The 23,883-nt window shown below is 34.3% G+C and overlaps 1 protein-coding gene and 1 long non-coding RNA gene across 2 annotated transcripts in view; both read right to left on the bottom strand.

The window, feature by feature from the left end:
• Positions 1–23,883, bottom strand: part of LOC110374410 (teneurin-m) — a 410,181-nt gene that overhangs the window by 266,555 nt on the left and 119,743 nt on the right. The window lies entirely within an intron of this gene.
• Positions 12,288–13,191, bottom strand: LOC135117397 (uncharacterized). Its single transcript, XR_010276875.1, has 2 exons — positions 12,989–13,191; positions 12,288–12,553 (listed from the first exon to the last, which is right to left on the bottom strand). It is a non-coding gene; the product is annotated as an uncharacterized LOC135117397 (long non-coding RNA).

Raw genomic sequence — 23,883 nt, forward strand, 5'->3', positions numbered from 1 at the left:
TTATTGGCAAAGGCTATATGTTATGCTACGTGTGCTTTTATAACTTATTCTAATAGTTATTCACGCCATAAAATTGAAATTAACGAATTTTCAAACTCCGTAAAAGACAATAATGTACATTAACTACATAATATGTACCTAATGAGATCACAACACATACCACAACTTTACACTATTTTTGCCAGTTCTTTTTTCCAGAGACAGCGCTGGCTGTCATTCAATTTTATAAAGGGAAATTTAGTCAATACACTTTAGCCCAACTATATTTTATACCATTTGGTATTACTTATGTGGATTCAAAATATTCCAAAGACCCAAAAGCTAGCCATTTGCACACACGTCACTATGACATGATAACTCTTGTCCTACGAAGCAGCAGCCTAGCATAAACCCTAAACAGTATTCTAAATTCCAGTTCAAACCACGTGTGTTTGTTCTAGCACCACGAACATAGAACATACAGCCTTGTACTCCATGAAATATTAACTCGATTATACCGTCCGAACGCCACCGAAGATTTGTCTAATTAAACAATGTTGTTGTTTTAAATGATTCGATTATTCTAGGAGTATCGATTTTATTGGAATCGTGTATTAAAATAAACATGAAAATCTTATCTCTCTGTATGAAGATGAGTGTGATGATCGTGAGATGGAAATAATGATCAAATTGTCTTCTTCTAGAATATATGAGCTTATTAACAAAATTTTCGGTAAGTCTTGTGGGTGCAAAAGTTGTCCTAGTAAATTTTGAATATCATGGGAGTTTTTATCATTTCTTTTGAACAAAAATACCAACCCCATTGATTTCAGTCCCGTGAAGTGCCCAACTAAACCCGTCTTTTATCTTACCCTGGCTTATTAGGGAGACCTAGATCTCCCCTTCCAATAGAATAGAAGGCAATAAAAAGACAGTCTGGATATATCCGTAAATAAACAATAGGAACTGATAATTATTCTCAAACGTTAGGGTTGCCATTGTTTTTGCCCCCTCGATTTCTCCCCTCTACTTAGACTATACTCGATACGATGGCCCTACAATGTAGGGTTATTACTTAATTGAGCGACAATTTTTTTAGTTTTGTTTTTAATTATTCAGTCAATATGTTGTGTGTGAGGGGCTGGGTCTGCGGGACTTTTGATTATTTTTATTAGGAGACCTATTTTTAGATTTCTAATCAAGTTAGCACTGTTTTTTTTTTGTTTTCTTGTAACGAACAAGGAAACGTTTGGGCAAAAGGGTGAAATTCGTATTTCTGCTGCTTTTATTTTTATGCTTTAAAAAATAAAAACATTCTGAAAGACCGTAAATAAAGAAATATACCTGCATGAAAAAATGATTTCCTTATAATAAAACCACTTAATGACTCAGATTTCGAATTTCTTATTCCGAATAACCAATAATCATTTACAAGATTAAGCCGCCTAAAAGCCACTTAAGGCCCACCAACAATGTAATCCCTGCAATAATTTAGCGAAAAACCTTCCCTGAGATCGTAACCATCATAGCCTCACTACAAAATTCGCCGAAACTGCCTAACTAATGTCAAAATAAACGGTTTACAGCCGCACTTCACATAAAAATATAGACTTTATTTGACATTTTGTTAAGCGCTCTTCGTAAGGGTACGTTTTGAATGCTAGCTGCCGACCGCACATGTTACGTCTGCACAATATCAAATGATATCTTAATATCCGTTTTAGCTTAGCGTTATAGCTGTAGCTGCCGACTGCAACTGCTGAGATCGCACATGCCGTGAACCCATGAAAACAATTGATATCTAAGGGCAACTGCACGTGCTGCTGCCGCATCGATCCAAAACGGTTTCATGTAAATACATACCAACAAACCAGTAGTATTGCTGACTGGCTGCGGCCGATGTCATGAAGTCGCGGCCTGTGCAGTTGGCAGTAGCAGTCGCCAGCTTGTATTCAAAACATACCTTAACAATATGAGGGAAAAATAATCGTATCCATATTGCGAATCTGGATACATATTGTTTTTCTCAGAACTAATTATGCGTCATGTAGTGAACATATGTGATACTTTGTTTATTGGTAGTAAAAACATGAGTTCTTGTTTCCATGCGGATTATTGTATTCTTTATCTGTTCCCTTGCTGGGAGTTACGCCTTTTTGAATGCTCAGCATGCTCTGTTGTGTGGGGTAGTGACTGAAATACATAGTTTTTTTGATTGTTTGATATATGCATATGTGCTCAGTAAGTGTATTCTTAAATGATGGAATTTGCCCATTGATGAAGATATTTGCCGAAAGAACATATTATGTAGTTACATCAAACCCAAAAAACGTTCGTTTGTAAATATTACTTGTACTTTGATTAGTATAAAATGAGATTTAAAAGGTTAGTGTATTTTTTATTAATGACAAGTAAATATGTAAACACTATATATACAAACTTAAACTACTTATCTTTATACAATACTAAGAATAAAATACTATATACAAAACATAAAATATAAAACAATATATCTAGTCTTAAAATAAACCCTTTAATTTATTAAGTTCTTGTCCTTCATTTTTATTCATATTCATAAACGTTTAAACAGACATTTATTTTTCTCCGAATCTATGAAATTCTGAGTAAAAAATCAGCATGTCAGTTTCTGAAATGTCGGCCATTAAACCGACAAGTTACTAAGCTAGATAGGCCTGTATCTCTTGGTTTCTTGACGGCTGTTACTTGTGACTCAACTTACAAATATGTTTGTGCTGATTTTACGTTTTTTGTCAGCCATCTTTTGGGAACGCGGTCGTTGGTTCATAAATAGGAGTTTCTGTAGACACTAACCATATTTTTAGGCATTTGATAGTGGTATGTTTTGTGTTTTTTGCTCGTGTGAAGTGTGACTAGACAGTTTTCTTGTAGGTTTATTTTGAAAAGATTTTAGACTATAATGTGCTAGGAGAACTTCAAATGAAAATGGGTTCTTGCCCATTATCTAAACCTCAAGCCTCAGGTATTTACCTATAGGCGTTAAGAGAGGAAGTTATAATGTATCCATGCCTTACATAGCCAAAACTTATAGCTAGTGCATTTCGAAATAATCATTACTACCAGAAGCAATCCTTTAGCTGGCAACCCAATTGTTTCTATGTTACATAAATTTCATCCAGTTTTCCTTTCCTTTTTCTTACACTGGAACGCTTTACACATTTACCGCTTTCGATTTTCTAGCACAATATAGTGAAGATATACGTTACAGTAGGTAGCTTTAGGAATTTATTCGTAGTGGCGGGGGTTTTCATTGTTCGTATAAATGAGTGTTATTCTTTTATTGTCGAGACAAAGACGGCACTTGGCCTCAAAGCGAGGCGCCAATATTTATACAACCTTCGCCCGCGCCCTCCTTGAAATAACGCTTTGTGGACTTTTTCATAAGAGGTAGCGGGAGCGATTTTCTTCAACATGTGGTCGTGGTGGCACCCTAAAGATTGTCAGCCTGAAACCTAGCATGCTCTGAACCTGAAATTATAATGATGTAACCATACAGGATGTATATAGTCTGAAACTGTCAATAATATCAGGTGCTGCCTTGAGGTCTTTCGTTTCCTTTATTTGTCCTTGCTGATATTTTTTTAGATGTATATACCTCAGTACCTACGTAAATATGCACCTGAATGTTTTCCAGTCTGTTTGCCACAAAACCCCCCGAAATAGTACTCGAATACACCGAAAAGGGGTACAGAAAATCTTGTTAGTCACGCAGTGCATTACCGCTACCTTTTACCCTAATATGTGGTCCCCCCTTCAACATCTGAGAAGCGCCTCTTGATTATATAAGAAAACGTTCGATGCTCTATTGTTGGATAAGGGATGTAAGTTGTTTCAAGTGCTGGCTGGTTATATTCTGCTTACAGAGTGTTTATATACGGAATATGGAACGAGAGCGTTTGATTTTATCGAGAGTGTAAGCAAAGTTCTTGGTAGCGAGAGCTTAATTTCTGGTGTAGGAAAATGGAGGCAATTGAGTAATTACATTATTTTGGGAGAATTCTGAGAATTTTACTAGTACTACCATTCACGTGCAATGCTATATACTATAGACGATTCGTCTTATTCTTGGCTGTCGAGTGTATCGTAACATTCGTATAATAAAATTGCAAAAAAAACATTTGAGTTACAAGTTGTTGAGCGTTTACAATGTAAGTTTTCACCACCATGAATAAAAAACTTGTACTTTAAAATTCCCATTATTTTTAATCACGGTATTCATCATAAAATTAGGTCATACAATGAGCCAAAATCAAACATTAAATTACCCAAACAAAACCGAATTAAAATTAATAAACAAACCGATAAGCGTCAACATTAAAGTTTGTAATACCAATTAAGATAAGGTATTTATTTTCCTTACAATTCCCAGATCTGCCCTATCTTTTATACGGTACCCTAACTAGACATTTCATGTAAACAATAAAATTGTCACCTTTACAAATGTTTTAATGGCACGCCATTTACGTTTTGACATTTTAATCAAAGAAGGGTGGAATTAATAAATAGAACAATGTTGGGGATACAATTACCACTTCCCATGAGTTTGGGTTTGTTTTAAAATATTGTTTATGGATAGGGAAGGTTTTACCACGCATTAGGCGTAACGCGTGTAACGAAGTCAAATCTTATCGTGCAATTATCATTTAGAAGTTATTTTAAAGGGCTGATTATTATGATTTATCATTGGGAACACACGTTATACATAGTTGATTGAAAAAGTGGTGGTGAAATGTTTTGATGTTGTGGGTTCAATGATAATTATTGTTTTTAAAATAACGTGTATTGTATTATATGAAAAAATAGTGGTGAGGAACTATGATGTTTAAAAAAAAGTCTCATTTTGTAATAACTTGGTCTATAAAGCTTCATCTAGTAATATACGAGTATGTTACCAATTAGTTAATATTCTATAGAGCACCTAGTTTCAACACAATAAGTATTAGTTGGCAAACGTTTTAGGATAATGGCTACATGGCCTTTACGAATTTTATATTAATATTATATCTACAGAATTTTAAACATAATCTGCAAATACTTAGAACCTTTCAAGTCGTGGTGGCCTAGTGGGTAAAGGACCAACCTCTTAAGTATGAGGGCGCGGGTTCGATCCCAGGTCAGGCAAGTACCAATGCAACTTTTATAACTTTGTATGTACTTTCTAAGTTTATTTTAGACACCATTGGCTGTGTTTCGGATGGCACGTTAAACTGTAGGTCCCGGCTGTCATTGAACATCATTGGCAGTCGTTACGGGTAGTCAGAAGCCAGTAAGTCTGACACCAGTCTAACCAAGGGGTATCGAGTTGCCCGGGTAACTGGGTTGAGGAGGTCAGATAGGCAGTCGCTTCTTGTAAAGCACTGGTACTCAGCTGAATCCGGTTAGACTGGAAGCCGACCCCAACATGATTGGGAAAAGGCTCGGAGGATGATGATGACTTAGAACCTTTCAAAATAATACTATAACTCTTATAATCTTCAGTATTGTACTGGAAGAATCTAAGGTCAATTCTTCTTCGAACTCTATCATTTCTTATTAGATATCAATTTACTCGTAAGAAGCAATACAATACAGACAAATGATTACTCAGTTGACTGCATGCATATACATAACTACCCAAAACCATATATGATAGTCAAAAAACACCATTAAAATAAATATTTAGAAAAAATCTAATAAGCAGTCATTCACACTCATAATCCAGTGTGAGCCAACGTGCAATTGTGTGTTAAATGAAAAATAAAACGGGGTAAAATCACTGATGTAGGGTACCGAAGGGCTTCTGAGTGCACTGACCTTTAAGGGTGGCTTGGAATTGGGGAACCGATCAGCTGGACATAACAGATAGGTTTGTGCACGGGAAATTGGGCGCTTCCTACTATAATAATTTCAGTTTTATGGGTAATGATGTTGCTTATTTAGTTTTGAAGATCTCAAAGATGTAAGATTCACAGATTTGGGTTTTCTTTAGACTTTGAAAGACGTCAACGATACCTCTAACGCATATCAAACCATTCAATATCGGCTAAGCCAAAACTTAGTTTCAATATATAAATGGAAGACCGCAATCCGCGCTCGCAAAGTAAATCCTAGCGTATACAGTATATAGGTTAGTGGATCGTTCCAGTTATCTGCCAGTACCGCCAACCATCTGGCCCATCTGAATTTTTCACTTTTACCTTTTCCATCCAAAAAAACGGCATTTCAGAAAGTGGGTCGCGTAAAATGAATGCACAACGAGATTTATAGCCCGGGACAGCATTTTTTAAATTTTATAAAATCTTATTTGAATGTGTCGTCCCTGTGATTACGTTATCTTCATTTAGCAACAATTTTCCTGCTCCTTTTTATTTAATTTATTTGCCTTATAAAATTTTCTTCCTAAACTTGGAATATCCTAACACTGAGTAGGTGCTTATTTTGCCCGTGTTTACTTGAAGCAGAGGCGTATTTGTAAGAGCCTGTAATTTTCCATAACACATAATTTTCACATGTAATTTTCTTTCAAACATGTTTTAGGCGATGTTTAACAATTACCAAACACCTAGCTAAAACTTTCTAAAAAAAACTGAACATTAGGTACCCGATATCGTAGTAAATTATTTCATAAATATGAGTCCTCTACTCATGATTCTATTATAAGGTTACCACAAAGCTCAGTAGCTCCAACCACAATTTTCCCTTATGCCAAACGATCCGAAAATTAATGATTTATTCAACATTCTCATTGTTATTCAACGATATTCCCATTCACGTATTAAGATGAAGTGTTGAGTAAAAAGCGATTTTATATTAAAATTTCATGGTTTTGCTCGGTTATTGCAGTGTAATCGAATGCAATATGGGAAGTGCTATGTGCCTCCTTGATGTATGGGGAAAAGTGTTTGTTAAAATATTTCCTCTTATTTCTTAGACTAACTACAATCAATGGGGTCGTCACCAATATGAAAAGAAAATTTACTACATTATATTTTGCTAAAGAAATAAACACGGGGATGTTTCCTTTCAGACCAATGTGTCTATATATATGATACACGGTGCACAAACATGTCCTCACTAATAAATAGGCATTTTTTTCAGGCCTTGAATAATTATAGGCTGCCAAAAAAGTTGGCACTCACAAATGTTAGAAAAAAAAAAAATTTTGTCATACATAATCCGAGAGATATGTACGTGCAATTCCTGGAATCGATGGATACAATATCGTCACCACTTTTCCAGTGTATGTATTCCTACAGTAGAGAAAAGTAAAATATTTTTATATTTTGAATATTTTTAACAAAGATATTCAGGGAAATCCATCATATTAATTTCGCTGCTCAAAAAAAATATATACGGTTCCATTTTTGTCCTCAACTACGAAACAAAAGCTAAAATAATACAAACAATAACATTTTTCTGTAGCAAAGATTTAATCAAATGTATGAAAACAAAACGTTCGCAGTTACTCCGATTAGGTCTAGAAATGTGCGACGTTCACCCAATTTCTTTTATATTAGGTAATTGCTTTACAGAATTACAGAGCAACAATTTTTTGCTTACATCGCACGAAATTCTTAAGCAATTTCTTAAAGCATGTTTCAGACAACTTTAATGAAAAGGTAGTAAAGCAATAACGTTTCGTTTTTGAATTGGCAAAAATACCAATGAATGTTGGCTATTGCTAGACTGGTTTTGGATAAAAGTCTCTAGAAACATTCTTTTAGTCATTTCTGTAAGTTAATTATTTTTTTTGATGACCTCGGTATTAGTATCATTTCATTAACATAAACATGAAAGTTTATATAATGTAGGTAACATTAATAGCCATTTATAATGTACGTAAATCTTTATGAATATATCGGCTTATCACTGAAAGTTTACATCAGCACACAGTTGAAGGGAATACGTTTTGCATACATATAAAGACTGATTGAAATTTTACGCTCGCAGAAATTTTTACGCATATTTTAGGGCCGTTTCGCAATTTCACACCCATTCTAATATAGTCGTGGGCGAACGTGTATTTTGCGTATAAATTTTCACTTTTCCTTATTTTTGAGTATTAAGGAACGAGTTTACTTAGAAACGTATATATGGAATGAGAATTAGGACACCGTTTGTCGGAGTTCGGATGAGATTTTGTCAAAATTTGTTTGCCTTCAATCTCGAGATGGGATGTTTGATCTGCAGATTTGATATATATCGGCAAATATTACGGTGTAGCCATATTTTTATGAGTATGTATAAGATTACAATTACAAGAAATATTCAGTTGTTGTTTTGCTGTCATTATTAAATTCAAATGTCGTTTGAACTTTTAATAAAGTAGAGTCCTCACATAACTAAAATAAATGATATTTTAGTTTCTAGTTTATTTTTCTTTTCAATTTAATGTCACGAAATATGAATAGATGTTCCGATCCTAATTCTAAACCAAGTGAATCACTTATACCAACACTAAACTGTCTAAAATTTTATAACAATAATACTGACTAAAATAAAAAAGATTGCTTAAAAAAATGTGTGCCACTTGTAGCTTTGTTCACTTGCTAAGGTTAAAGAGCATGAAGATCTTTCGCAGGTAAAGTGCAGTTCTTACCAACAACAGAACTCGCTAAGCAATTCAACAAATGCACAAGGTAAAAATAGAGAATGCGAGTCAAACATTAACATTTTCATTGTTTCGCCCCCAGGAACTTATATTAAACCGTTGAGGGACATTAGAACTTATAACACTTGAACGTAAACTTGCTACACAATTACAAACTTAAGTTTGCCGCTGCACAACAACAACAATGACTTTAATACTTTGAATTTAGAAGCGGGTGTTGTGTTTTCAAGTTGTTTGCGGACAGCAAAAACAAATTTGTGTACGTAGGAAGAAAGCATCCATTCATATAGGAGGGATGCGCCCTTATTTCTTTCACCCCACATCGGTTGTCGACGTAATTTTTTTAATCATGTTTTATACTCGTATTAATTTACTTAACGACCGTCTTAGTCGGAGGTTTTTGAATGCGTCGCTACGTTTTCGATGAATAACGAATGAGCTAGCAGTCTTATAATTAAGTTGGTGATTCTTGGAGATTGTTTGCCGAAGCATTGGTGCAGACAATTTGGATCTTGATTTTCATATTAAACTGTCATAATACGTCTCTTTTGATTGAATGCTAATTTGCACTTGCGTTGAAATGCAAATGATACTTTGATATAATTGAAAAGATTTAGAAACGTTCTAAAACTAGATTTTACAAAAATTAAACTCGCAATTCTTCTGAAACTCGCTGACTTTGATACTTTCTGCTTTATAACAAAATCTTTCATTTATTTTTATGTCCCTTTCTCGATCTGAGATAGTACGCTGCCATTCAATAAGAATAATACTCTAAAATATTACTGTTATTTCTAATGATCCACTTTACATTTCCCCATAAATCCATTAAGAAAGCAAATGCGAGGGGTTTTAAGATATGATTTCAAAGAATTCCAGCATCCGAATCACAAAAGGTGATATAAAATTTACAAATTGTTGCCATAAAACGAACGCGGGAAACTTAGACTGTGAAATTATGTACGAGCTAAAGGTAATAGGTCTTTGAAACAATGTAACTTAACATTTATTGTTATTCTAGTCGTCTGAAGGAAATAGGGAGCCATCAGGGGTCGTAATGTGATTTTTATTCAATACAGACCTGCAACTGTGTTAATTCTAAGAAGCTTTACAGATGTTTGGTCTGAGTGATAAACGGTTCCATTTCTAAATTGAGATGGAAAACCATATTTCAAATATTAAAAAAAAAATGTTTTCCGTTAAATATTGCTGAAAATGTAGTGAACTAAGAAATGCTCAAGTAAAATTGGTTTATATAACGAGCTAACTTCCTCACTTTGAAGGCAAAACGCCTTTTGAAACAAAACACTGCAAAACAAAATCAAATATGAGATGAATTTTCTTAAATAGTAATATTTTTACAACCCATTACCTACTTACTAATAAATCAATATTTACTATGCCTATGTGGCTTAATGGAAAAAACTAACTAAATCGCTTCATCTTTAGCCTTATTCCACTCTCTGTTGGAGAACACGGGAGGTAAAATTCTTGAGGTGTTGTTTGCCCTAAAGGCGATTTACTCCAAGTGTCTGTTAAGACGATAATTACAAAAGTTTTTTAATTAGTTTAATTTTGCCGTAAGCCGAAGGAGATTTTTTGAAGCTTTTAAAACATTATGCACGATACATTTAGGAAACGAAGAAAAAATACGAACTTTTTCTTTGTGTGTGTAAGGTACTTTATTAGGTTTATTTCTTCTTGATTTTCTTATTAGATTCGAAAGATAATTCGAATAAGATAAGAAAAAAATATTTCTATTTGGTTCTTGTGTTACAGTCATTTTGTTACCAAATATTTTTGATAACTCTTAGCTAACTCACGCTGTCATTTTGTTTTGATTTTTGATAATGGCTCAGCCACGACCAAAGTAAGAAAGATTCACATTAACCCTTAATTTGGCAAGCATAATCTTTATCAAATTTTATAAAAAAAATACTGTAGTCTAATTATTTGAGGTATAAGGAAATAGAGAAAAATATTCAAAAAAAATTTTTTTCAGTAATTGCGCTGAAATAATATGTATCTGAGGGCACGGCAGTGCCCCAGCCAAGACTCGAGCAAAGCGGGCACGGCCGTACTATCTTTTCTCGAAGCGTTTCGCGGCTATTTCAGCCCCCTGTATCTTCCATGTGAACAAAGCTAGGAGTTTAGGTTTTCGATGACCAAGAGTAAGTATTAGAACAAGCTCAGTCCCAAAATTACAAGAAATTTGAATAAACAGTTTACGAGTTATGAGCGATCAAAGTTACACCATTTTGTCACTGACTCACTCACTGACCGATCATCAAAAGTCTAAGGTACTTCTAGCAAACTTAGAACCTTCAAATTTGGCACCAAGATAGGTTATTGGCTACATATAAAGGGAAAATTATAAAAACCTTAAAACTTAATAAAAAAATAGGAACCAAATTTATATTTGCGGTTTTTCAAGAACATTGTGTATGAATTTTGACTGCATTGATAACTTTGTTATTTATTTATGTACAAAATGTTACTATTTGTTTTATTGTTACGTAGTGTGGTATATTGTTATTATGTATTAAATATACATACATATGAATAAAAAAGCTAGGTTAAAATAAAATGAATAATGATAAAATCTTTCATATTAATGCAGTGCGATAAATACTGCATGCTCGCTCGATAGATGGCGTTGTCCTGGTCTAAATCGCGCTACGGTTTTTAGTTAAACAAAAAACAAATAATTTCATGTGATAGCGCCATCTACCTCTGAAATAAATCTCTTTTATTCTAAAAGATATTCGATTAAAAAATTAGACAATTTCGAAATTGTTTAATTTATTTTAAAAAAATGTTGTTTACGTGCTAGTTTAGGTCTACATATTTAGTTTGTTATATATTTAATTAGTTGCATGTAAGTTAATTTAATTTGTTATATACTTAGAGAAGAAGGAGACCTACAAAAATAAATTAGATCCCACCAAAACATTAAATGTAAAAAGCCAATCCTCTACGCAATTCCTCCACCGTAAAAGTTTTGAGATCGCATAGAAGCCAAGTCCTGTTCAACTTTATTTGTAATAATAAATCAATATTTTGTGACTATATCAATAGTTTTGTTCACATTACAATAATATTGTCTTGGCCATGAGCACAAGTTAATAGTCGCTCCCTGAAATAATGTGTAAATACCATTGAATTGATACATTCTATATGGACATGATTTTACGATTGGACTGATTGGAATTTGAGATCACCATGGACCAAACATGCGCCATAGTAAATGTGCAGTTCATGATTTTGGATGATACTGACTGTCGGTCATTTAGTAACAATTGAAAAAACTAAAAGTATTTAATTCTGTGATATTAAACTTCATGATTGACTTTCACCTCTCCAAGATATGCTGTATTATATTTGTAGTTTATTGTGCTCATGGCCAAGTCAATATTATTGTAAAGTGAACGAAACTATTGATATGGTCACAAAATATTGATTTATTATTACAAATAAAGTTGAACAGGACTTGGCTTCTATGCGATCTCAAAACTTTTTACGGTGGAGGAATTGCGTAGAGGATTGGCTTTTTTTACATTTAATGTTTTTGGTGGGATCTTATTTTACACATTGCCAAATACGGAGGAAGGTATAGTTTTTCGATAGTGTATCCAAAAGGATACATTACCAAATCGGGGTTATAAAATAAAATAGTTAATTGGTAAGAAAATTTATTTTTTTACATGAAAATCGTAAAAACAGTTCCGTTGTTTAGTTAGACATAATCTCACATTATATTTTATCCGAATCCAGTGAAGGTGTTGAGGAACTACTATAAGAATCATGTTGTATTCCATAAACTGGCAATGTTGTGTCACTGGCTGTGTTATCTTCCTCATTGTCTGTTGTGTCACTGTCGTCCGATCGTGCATTTCCTGCAGGAATCAACGCTAGAATGCGCTTTGATCTTGCTCGTTTTAATACCTACGAACAAAAAAATTGCACATGCAACCAAACCAAACCAAGCAAACTGAACACTGAACTGTTTATATGAAATTATGTCAAAATTATGCAAAAAAAATCTAAATAAAATTAATTTTATCCTACGGAACCTTACATGCTGCAGGGTCTCACATGCGTGTAGTTAATATTTTTTTATATAAAAATTACAAGAATTTTAACGTGCGATAATAGGTTAACTTTTGGCAATGTGTCTTTAAAGATACAATGTTGTATAGTCGACATTTGAGCAAAGTATCTTTAAAGATACATTGAGGTTTGACACCTTGTCATGGCTCGATAAATACATTTCTATGCCATTATTTCAGCTAAATCGTTAGTATATTACGTTACACACATAAAATAGTAAGAACCTGACATCATCACATATAAAAAATAATAAAAATCAATAAAACTTACAGCTTTGTTGTTCTTCGCGACCGTCATTTTTTCAGGTTGACGTAAATCGGGATGTCCAGTTGTTGAAAATGCAATAGACTTACTTTTCCTAGTGATGTCATGAGTCAAACTTTATAATTAAATCGATCGATTCAAAAAAACACAATTATTTAATGTTACAGATTTTTTAAAAATTGTTGTATCTTTAAAGATACATTTCCAAATTAAGGGTCGAAATATTTACCACAAAGAAAAACTACTAACTTATAGTCACGACCTAGTTAAAATACATTCTGAAACCTTGCTACCAAGCCCTACATACCATCTTGACACTAAGCTCGATGTTGAGTTCCATTTACCATATCTACAGCTATGTATAGAAAATCAAATTCAAACGCTATTCATCCCGGGTCCGACACAATTACGCAATTAGTCCTCATTCAGTCTGAGGTCTCCGTAATGACATAATGGTAATAAGTTGGACTTCGGACCGCTAATCTGGTTCCAATATTTAGGTCTCGCAAAAAGTTTAATACGATTGGGTACTTTTAAGACCCAGTTTCTGTTCCGATGGGTGTTGAATTTGAAATTTTGAGTGGGGATTTTAAGTTGGGATTTTTTACAGTTGATTGAATATTTCGGTGTTGAAACATCTGAAATAACAGTTATTAGCTGTTTTGTAAGGTTACGTATGGACTTTTTATGTCATGTCTCATTATTTATTTAATAGTTTATGTATACACACACAATACAAACAAAAAATATGGAACACATAGTACCTACATAGGCACAACTTATTTCATAAGAAATTTCTTCCAGCAGGCCCGTTATGAAACAGTTAGAAAAAGAAGAGATGCAGATAGTGACATTATTGACAGTCTTCTCTAAGATCTTGTTATAATCTAGTTTTGTCTTAATTCCTGGCATTATTACACCGATAAAGCTCAGAAAAGTACTACAAATTGATTTTATAACACTTCTCAAAATCCTCATCTGCAATACGGATGACAATTGCCTATCTCTCCAGGATTAAGAACATGATGCAGCTTAAAACTAACAGGGCAGAACAAGTTGAGACCAGCTACGGAAGAGGAACACGCGTACCCAAGCACGGTATGACGTCACAGCCAAGTTTTAAATTTAATTAAAGACAACTTTGGGGCGAAGCATTGCGACTGTAAACAGATTATTGTATGGGCAGACCGACGGTTTTGTGAGAAACGTTGTAGTTTTAGATGTGATTCTGATACATAAGAAACTGTTGATTTATGACATTTACGCGAATATTAGACATTTAAATAAAACCACGTTTACGGATTTTATCGCGATTATATGAATATTATTTAATCTCGGATTCGGATCCTTTACAGCACTCATCGTAAAAGTAGTTTTATTTAAACATAAGAAACTGCTTGCAAAAATTTTGCTAATGTTTTATACCGTCGCGTCCCGAGTTGAAAAATAAACTAAATTCTTCTGAATTAGTTAAAGCTTTGCGAACTCAGATTCGTATTACAATGATCAGTGTGGGTTTTCCTGTGGACAACCATTATTTATTCCTTTTATTTACATCTACATTTTACAGCGTTAGCCCCCTTATTTCAGCGTTTAACACGCTCGTCTGCACAGTACCACCATCGCCATGTGTCGCCACGATACAGATGCACAAAGTATTGCAACGCGACGGCCACGCACTTTTGCATAAAGACAACATGACGGTGTCTCCCTAGCTTGGGGGTACGTTATTATTTCTATAGTTTTTTTCTTTTAATGAATAATGGTTTTGGTTATTTTTTGAGATAGTGATTTATCATTTTTGTATGCTTCTTTAAAAGCTGCAATATATTGATATGGGTCTGGTAGACCGGAGATGGCAGTGAAATTATTCATACATCTAAGAGCTATTAATTGGATTTGTCTTACATCTTTAACGTTAAAATCCTTTCTGCTAAAAATGTTACTGATATTGTGGTTCTGAAGCAGACCATCAACAAACTTGCAGGTGAGGCTTTCATCCTCGAAGGTTTACCTAAGCTTGAGCATACATAGCTCCGAGAGCCCGTTTAATGCGGTAGTTCCCGTTAATTTAAAAAGGGCCTAGCCTATTACAGTTTACGCGAAAGCATAAAACTCACGACCCAATTTGGCAAAAAGAAAATTTCTCGCAAAATTACCTATTTGGAGCCAAGGCACGTGTTTTTGAAGTTTTAAAAATAAAAAGGAAAGCTTTGCCGAAGCTTGAATGTAAAATGTGAAGAATGATTGGAACATAACAAAATATGACCGGACGGGTTTACCTCTATAAATCGTTTTACATCTGCTATAATGTAATGAGATTTAACCCTCCCATTCGCGTTTACGACATACCCGCGCCTTCTAAATAGATCAAAATATTTTTTCTATAGAAAGTTCTTTTTCGTAAATATACGAGCTTATATTGAATACGCATTGATCTAATATTTATGATTTGTTAGGTGATGATAGACAAATTTATATCTACAGAACTCAATAGGATTAGAAATCATTGTCATATTTAAACGGCTTGAAGGACAAAAGTTTCAACAGTTTAGTTTTGAACCTAATCTTGCCATTGGGATTAATAGACTTGTTTCTCAAAATAAAGATATTTATCTAACTTTAAACAAAATACTATCTACTACCTTAATTTAGCTACGTATTCGCTAGTTGTGTGCGAAACACAAAGCCGTATATTTCCACTCCTTATCTTTTTAGTACAATCCCACAAAAGTTGATTGACGTATTCGAGGAGGGAATTCCTTTCTGAGAATTTGTTTAGTCCTCTCAATGGCCGAGGGAAATATTAAGAAATGCCTCCCGTTCTATTGATGCCCGATTTTTATTCGCCGTCATCACAAGATTAATTCCAATAGGACTATGGCGTGTATTTAGATATGGCATTAATGGCTCTTTAGAATTTCGGCTAATATTCATTATTGGATATTTGTGAAGTGGATTAACTGACGTTAATAAACATTTAATGTTGGGCAATTTACGTTTGGATTTTGTTATTGATGTTTCTGGATTTGAAGTGTTTGCTTCAATAGTAAATCGTCCTACGTAAGTACTACTAGAATTTTGCTACCTACTCTAGTACATGAGGTCGTAAGTTGGGTGTTGGAAACTAATCTCACTTTAACTCGGCCAAGCTCGCCCCGTACGTAGGTAGCCTCGTAACTACAATTTATATAGAATATAACACAAATATGTAGTGCATAAATCGACAGGTTTTTGGCTCGCTTCCATCTACCATCATAGTAACCTATTTCCTTCAGCTTGTTGTACAATTTCCGCGGGATAGTAAACAGCTGATATCTTTATGTTTTTCCTTTACTTAATCATTCGAGTTTTACTTTATGAAATGAACAGAAGGAGGGATGATAGGCTGAGTACGTTTGGCGCCATTTCGAAAGTGGTTTTAGTATTATTTTATATGCGGAATATTATGATTGATGACGATTGTCGTGAGGTTCTTGGCTCCTGCAAAATTCTTTCGTTACTTTCTAGACATTACTGTGTGAAATAATTATTTTTATGATGGAGAATTATGCAGAGCATACTTAATTCAGCATCAAATTACATGAACAAGCTAAAAAACAACACAGCTCAATCGACACAGGCTTTACAAGCAGGAAACTCATAACACCTGATAAATCTTTAAGTGCAATCCAACGCGTGATAAAATCGATACCTGGAGTTCTTGACCTTAAGAACAAAAGCTACGTTGAGCTTCAATCGTAACTCAATAATTTATATCGAGCACAACACATCACTCCAGCCTTTACATAATGCACGAGGGTAGCTAAAATTGCGCTCGCAGACGAATTGAGCTCCTGTGGTAGTGTGGTATTAATCCGCAGAGAATAGATATAAGTTTTTGATGAATACTCTAGTAAATTTACACTATCTAAGAATAAATTCAACAAAGTCTTGAGTTTAGTTAAAACACCTAAGACGGAATTGAAAACAACTATGAGCTATAAAAGTAAAAACAAAGTACAGAGGAAAGTATGATGAGTACGTTACATTTTGTTACGCTTTAAAACATCGCAATTACATAGGTACCTTTTACTGTAAACAATGTATCAACCAAACATGTTATGTATCTGTTTATATACTAAAACATGAGGCTAATTTTATGCTACATTTATAAAAATAACTATGGCATCAATTTCAATTCACTCCACAACTCCATCGTCACATACGTCAGAAAGCGCAATTTTATCGGCCCAGTGCGCGGGCGCCTCCTATTATTTCTATCTGAATCTCTTTTATTGCATCGTAAATAAGTATAGTGACAGTTTTTATTGCGCCAAACTCAGTTCCGGAGTTAGTTGGGGTGAGATTAACATCTCCGAACGAGTGCAGAATAAGTATGAGGATTGTCGGTTTTAGAATTACTTTCGTCTTTGTTCTGTGTTCCTGGTAATTGCTATAACATTTTCTTGAAATGTTTTATTGATTAGCTGGTAATTGTTTAGAGGATTAGGTAAGCTTTTGAGATTTGTGTTTTGGAGAGCAAACTAAGGGGTAAGGAAATGGCATTTGTCGTTGATTTTTGATGGTAGAGATCATTTTCTACCTCCATGTTCTATATTCAACTTTTTGGATGTTGTATATCTACCTAATGTATCTAAACTTTTATATGTTCGCTTGAGAAACTCGAAACTGTTTGTATACAACAAAGATCAACAGACGACCCAAAAGGCTCTACCCTTATTGAAATTTCAGATTAACAAAAAATAAATCTCTGAAAAAAGCACCCCAAAAATTCAGCAATTTCTTACCTCACGTATACAATACAACTTATGGGTACCGAATATCCCCCAAAAAGAGACATTTACGCTCGAATTATCACTATTTGTTGGAGAGTGCAAACTTCGCTCCCCTATGCAGGTAGGAAAAAACGTGAATCCATGAAAACTTTTACGTAAATAGTAAGGTATGTTTAAAGTTTGTGTCGAGGGTGAACTGATTGTGTTATGCAGGTTTTGTTTCAACTTGTCATACGTGTATTTGCGGATCTGAAACGCTTTTTGAATGTAAATATTGTTAAGAGAATATCTGCCCATAGGTACAGACTCCTGCAAAAAAAAACTTATATTTTTCGGCTTTCATTTGTTTTTAATTCAGTTTTTATTGGTAAGCTGTGTACCTGAAAAAATAATTATTATTCAACGATTTTTCAGGATAAAAGAAACCTTATGCATGGCTGAATTTGACGTCAGGATTTCCATCTATTTAATACACAAATGTATAGTTACGATTCGTAAAGAAATACAATATTATGACTCAAAAATGGCGCAGGATTTTCAGATACTTATTCTCATAGTTAAACCGTTGATATTGTGATCAAGACCGGATCGTGTACGGTTACAGACTGCATACACGTCGGTGTCAAAATATTTTATAAAAAGTGGATCATTCGCTCCGTGAGAACAACGATCGTATTGTCGGTAGATTGAATTACCTTCTTGTGCAAGCGATTTAATTTTTAGTTAAGGGGAAGCTTATATTTTAAGTAGGTAAATAATCCCATACATAATTACCTATATGTTGTTATTTTATTGATAATCGCAAATGTTCGGTTTGTGAATACGATATTTTAACTTAAGTAGACCCATGTCCTGTAGAAAAAACTAAGTTCCTTTTATTATATGTTTTATATTTGAGAGTCTCTGCCTTTAAACGAATTAAAAAGAGGAATCAAAAGAGGTTATCAAAAGGAGGAAATTCTCAATATTGATGTAGTAGAAACACTCGTTTTCCCTCGAAATCGCTGAAATTAGATACGAGAAAATACTGATGAACACTTTACCCTACTTTGCGGCAGTCGGGAAAAAAATAAGTGTGTTTTAATCCCTACACAAGTTAGCTCTTGCCTTTAAATGATGATCACAGTACCATAACAAATCAAGGCGACGGCACACAGAATACATTGTGGTTATTAAAAATATCCCCTCCCATTGTTATAATAAGATTCGTGTACAAGATACAAGGTACATGGATTCGTGTACATTAACTCGATTTCACGGTCAGACATTTTTGTTCGTAATTGATACTCAATTAATGGTTCACGTTCCTTGTTGATTGCTCGTAATTTTCGCACTTAAGCTGGTTTTCGAAACTATTAATTGGAGCTTTATTATGAACATAAGTTGATATTTAAAACGATCATTCGATGTGAGACGTTCTTAATGTAGGTGACCATATTAATTTTAAAGGATTGAACGTAAGTTTACAGTACTAGCACACTGAAAGCTTTCGGGTTCATCATCAGTATTTAGATCATAGGTACGTTCATCACAACAATCAGGTATTTAGCCAGCACCAGACCGACTGAAAACTTTGATTGGAATCAAGATTTTTTTATTTTAGTTGGCGACAAGACTATCGGATCAATTGTCGGCCGACTTTTTTGTCTGCAGGCACTCTTAGACTGACTTACTCACGTTTGACGTACACAACACAATCTTTAATTACTACGCACCTATCACTTTGATATCCTACTCCAAAATTCAAAACCAGTTCATTAATCAAACTCCAACCGCGAGACATTACAAATCCAAATGAAAAATAATACCCCTATCTCGCAGATTCAAACGCACTTAGTATGGAAATGAAGTCATCAAGCTAAAGCCTACCATTCAATACACGACTCGGCAGGGCGACAGTGGTGACGGTCGTCATTCCTACAAATCATGTTTACTGGTTGTCCGAACAGCGGGGGCAGACTGTCAATAATCGTGTATTGCACCCTCGCGTCTGTGGTGCGTTTGCTCTGGTCGATACAGTAGTGAATGGGATTTAGAAAAAAGCGATTTGGTTTTGATTGAATTTCATTAGAGGACTTCGTCATTTTGAATCGATGTTTTGGGCAGAAAAAATTTGGCTGTAAAACTTTACATATTTAAATAGAAAATAACCTACCGAGTCCATCTTTGACAGCATGCATAAGAACTGTCAAAAAATGTACACAGCCCATTAGTAAACAGTCAAATCAATGACGCAACAAAAACAATGACACGCCAACAAAAGGAACTTGACACTGGACTGTACCATTCCACTTGACTCGCTCATGCGTCCAAACGGGTCACGAATCAAGTCACCTGTTAGTGAATCTCGATGACTCGGCGGAAAGCGCTCACGTGCTATACAAGTCATTCTATTTGTTTGTTACTGGTTTATACCGGTTACAGGATTACTTTGGGTTTTGTTGTGTTCTATGAATAAGGACAGGTGGTAATCGCTTTTTTAATTTGGATTATTGTTGTGGTTATGGAGGTGTTAAAGAGGTAATGCAAGCCATGTTAAGATTTTTAAAGATATATTATAAAGCCTAAAATCGAACAAATAACATGTATGATAAACCCAGTTTTAAATAAGTATCTATACCCAACGAAAATATATCACTGAAAACTTATTCATTTACTTTACCATTCCATTCATATGTAGAGGATTTCAAAGCATCGCCATACCTGAAAAAAAGAAATAAATGTAAAGGTATGATGCTCATCAATTTGTAATCAATAAACATTATTTGATAAAATCTATTTTTAAAGTTTTCTAACGGGGTCATGCTTCAAAAATCTTTAGGTATCATATCTAGACGAACTCCAGCAAAATCGATGTGACCTTGATCCCACAACAACCAACTTCGGTTAATAGAAGATCAACAGCTGACACAGTCAATGTTTTTCTTTCCAGCCAAAGATGATGTCAATATACAAACAAACAAACAAACTGAACTGAATCAGTAAAACTAAACTAGCAAGTGACGAACTACGTCTCAACGAAGACAAACAGTAGCTTTATTCGCAACAATAAATAAAGCAAGCAAACACATGAGAAATAGTGGCTATACCCTTAGGAGCCCTCATTATTTTAATAGTGTAAACCACATTACGCAAACTAAAATTAACTTTATACACTAAACATACAAGCTAAATTCGTTTAACACGTCACTTGAGGTATTCAAAAGTTGTAGATCAGAAGTTGGTAACAGAAATTAGACCTTTTGTATAAAACATTAGGGGTTATTTTGGTGGTTTGTAGTCTGTAGCTTAGTGGTTGACCGGTAGGGACCGCACACAGTGTCTTGACGCCTACACTGAATCGAATACGCCTTCGGATCAAGGAGAGACGAATAATTAACGTGTATCGAAGTTCTAAACTTGGGATGCTAATAAAATATTTGCATGTGAAACTTTTATAAGACTTGATCATTGAGTATGTATGACAGAGTTCGTGAATTTGTTCGCTGAATATGTGTCTTACGATTTGAGAAAATATTAACTGGAGTCAGAACAAAAATAATTTATTTTAAAGTTAAATGCCTTCAAAACCATTTTAGAAAATGGCGCAGAGCTTCTCATTCTTTTCACTTTACTGTAGAGTTCATGTATCAAAGTGTAATAACATTAAACTGAAATAAAATAACATCAAAATTAAAAGATTACATCCTTTTAAAACCTCTTTACAATTTGCAAGCATTCGAAAGTCGCATATTTGCATACTTAATACAGTAATTAAGTCGCAATTGATACGTCAGGAGCCATTAATAAAGCGAACGATATATTTATCTCATTGATAACTCGATACACAATATTTCACGAAGCATAAAATCACTAGAACTCTTATCGGACATAAAAAGGTTATTGATACATTAAGACCACCAACGTATTTTATTCCCCAGTTAAGTAGTAGCCACGGCTTGTTCCCATTTACACCAAACTCATTGTTTTCTGTTAGCCAAATTTTCATACTTTTGGGTCCAAAATTTTGTAGAACCAAATAAATAAATGTAAATATGTACCTTAAAATTCCTTCCACATGGCTCCCAAAGATTTTGTGTATAGTAAGCAAAATATCAAAATTGAAATTAAACTATTAGAGCTCGGGGTAGAATTTTATTATTTTTTGACACGCTTATAATGTATGTAAGAAAATCTTAGAATCTTAATTTGACCCACTTCCCTGCCTTCGATTAGGATGAAATTTTTCACATGGTCTGAGTTCTGAGGACAATATATAACTATCTAAGAAACCAAGCGTGTCTTTTAGTTTTTTTGGCTTTGGACTCGTTGGAAGGAGTTTGTGGAGCAGTTGGGAACAAGCCGTGGCCACCGGTAACGTGATAATTTGGTTTTATTGTAAACAACTGTACGTTTGTATGTACAGTGTCAGATTAAACCGTCAAAACACAGTGGAAACGTAATTAGATTTAATTATGTTGAATTTGGAACGTAATGGCCGATCACGGTTTTAGATTCTAGCCTCTATGGATTGATTACGGCATTCGATGACAGTATGGGGATATAATGCATTTATTTTTAGGGTTCCGTACCCAAAGGGTAAAACTTGACCCTATTGTTTTCACTCCTCTGTCCGTCCGTCCGTCCGTCTGTCACCAGAATGAATCTCATGAACTGTGATAGTTAGGGACCTGAAATTTTCACAGATGATGTATTTTTCAGAGATGATTAACAAAAAATAATGAAAACTAGGATTAAATAAATATTTTGGGGGGTTCCGTGATTTTTTTGTCAGTTTTATAAAAAATGGAACGGAAATCTTCGTGCACGAGTCCGACTCGCACTTGGCCGGTTTTTTTGTTTTTTTGTCGAAAGGATTCGAATGCTGTCGTATCTTTTTCGGCGTTGATTTTCCTCACTATTCAGGACATTTATTAGTCGAGGAAATTGATACGTTTCCTTGTAAGAGGGGATTCGATTTCGTAGTGTAGGAAGATTTTATTGTTATGCATGTAATGTAATTTGATTCGTTTTTGTATTGTGTGTATACAGTGTAATAACTTCGAACTCAAACGACGCACAATTCCCGCTCTATTAAAATATCACAATAAAATATAAAGACGGTAGTACACAAAGAAATTCTAATAAGTTCATATGCATCTCCTGTGTGCAGTTTCACAAACGTAAGTCACTGGTTATTGCGGTGTGCCACCCGCCTTATTCGCCGTGGATCGTTGGCAAAACAATAAACATTAAAATATATCACATAATTTTATTGCACAGGTATGCTACGGTAGTGTGTGGTCTCGATATATTATACCGGGGCTATGAACCAGGTAATCTTTAATTCTTTCTTAATTATTGTTGAATTGATTTCATAATTCACCCAGTTTCACACAGAGTCCCTTGTACTACCTACATATATGATCCTGTTTTCTTTAAGCTGAATCTAGGAAACAGAAACCTCATCAGGTATTTAGACATAATTCTTATTTTATTTGAAAGCCCAGCCTACTTAAAAAACGTCAATTTTAAGATTTGCTACATATGTATATATGAGGATACAATTTACTTCAAGCACATACAATTTCACCACGTCCTAAAATACTAGTCCTCTGAATAAAACCACACTTTTTCTGCAATCCATAGTAAAGTATCTCACGTCGTCAAGGAGGAGTCGCCGATTAAGGTTATCGGTTCCGTATATGGCCACTTGAACATTGTCAGCACTTTGTAGATTATGTAGGTACACTTATAAGGACTGCTGAGGGAAAATTCACGCATTTTTCACTAGTGGAGATATTTTAGAACATTCAAAAATATTGGTTTTAATGTAGGTAATCATTAAAAGTTAACGATAAATTAACATTAGGTATATTCTTTTTGCTGTCGCATCTCCTAGAGTTAAGATGGTTAAGTTTAAAACTACTCTTGTGTATTATTTAATTCTTTAACCCCAATCACACGTGCGGTCTATCATATGAACCTAAAAGCTTATCTATCCTATTTTAGCTTATCTTAACCTCAAAATCATAACCCCCTGCAGTCGGGTAAAAAGTTGTACAAATTATTAACATTCGCTTACTTATCCTAGTAAATTTCTATAAAAAGAAATATTTTCTACACCAAAGTAAAAGAAATCGC

The sequence above is a fragment of the Helicoverpa armigera genome, chromosome 10, assembly GCF_030705265.1.
Source record: "Helicoverpa armigera isolate CAAS_96S chromosome 10, ASM3070526v1, whole genome shotgun sequence".
NCBI classification, from domain to species: Eukaryota; Metazoa; Arthropoda; class Insecta; order Lepidoptera; family Noctuidae; genus Helicoverpa; species Helicoverpa armigera.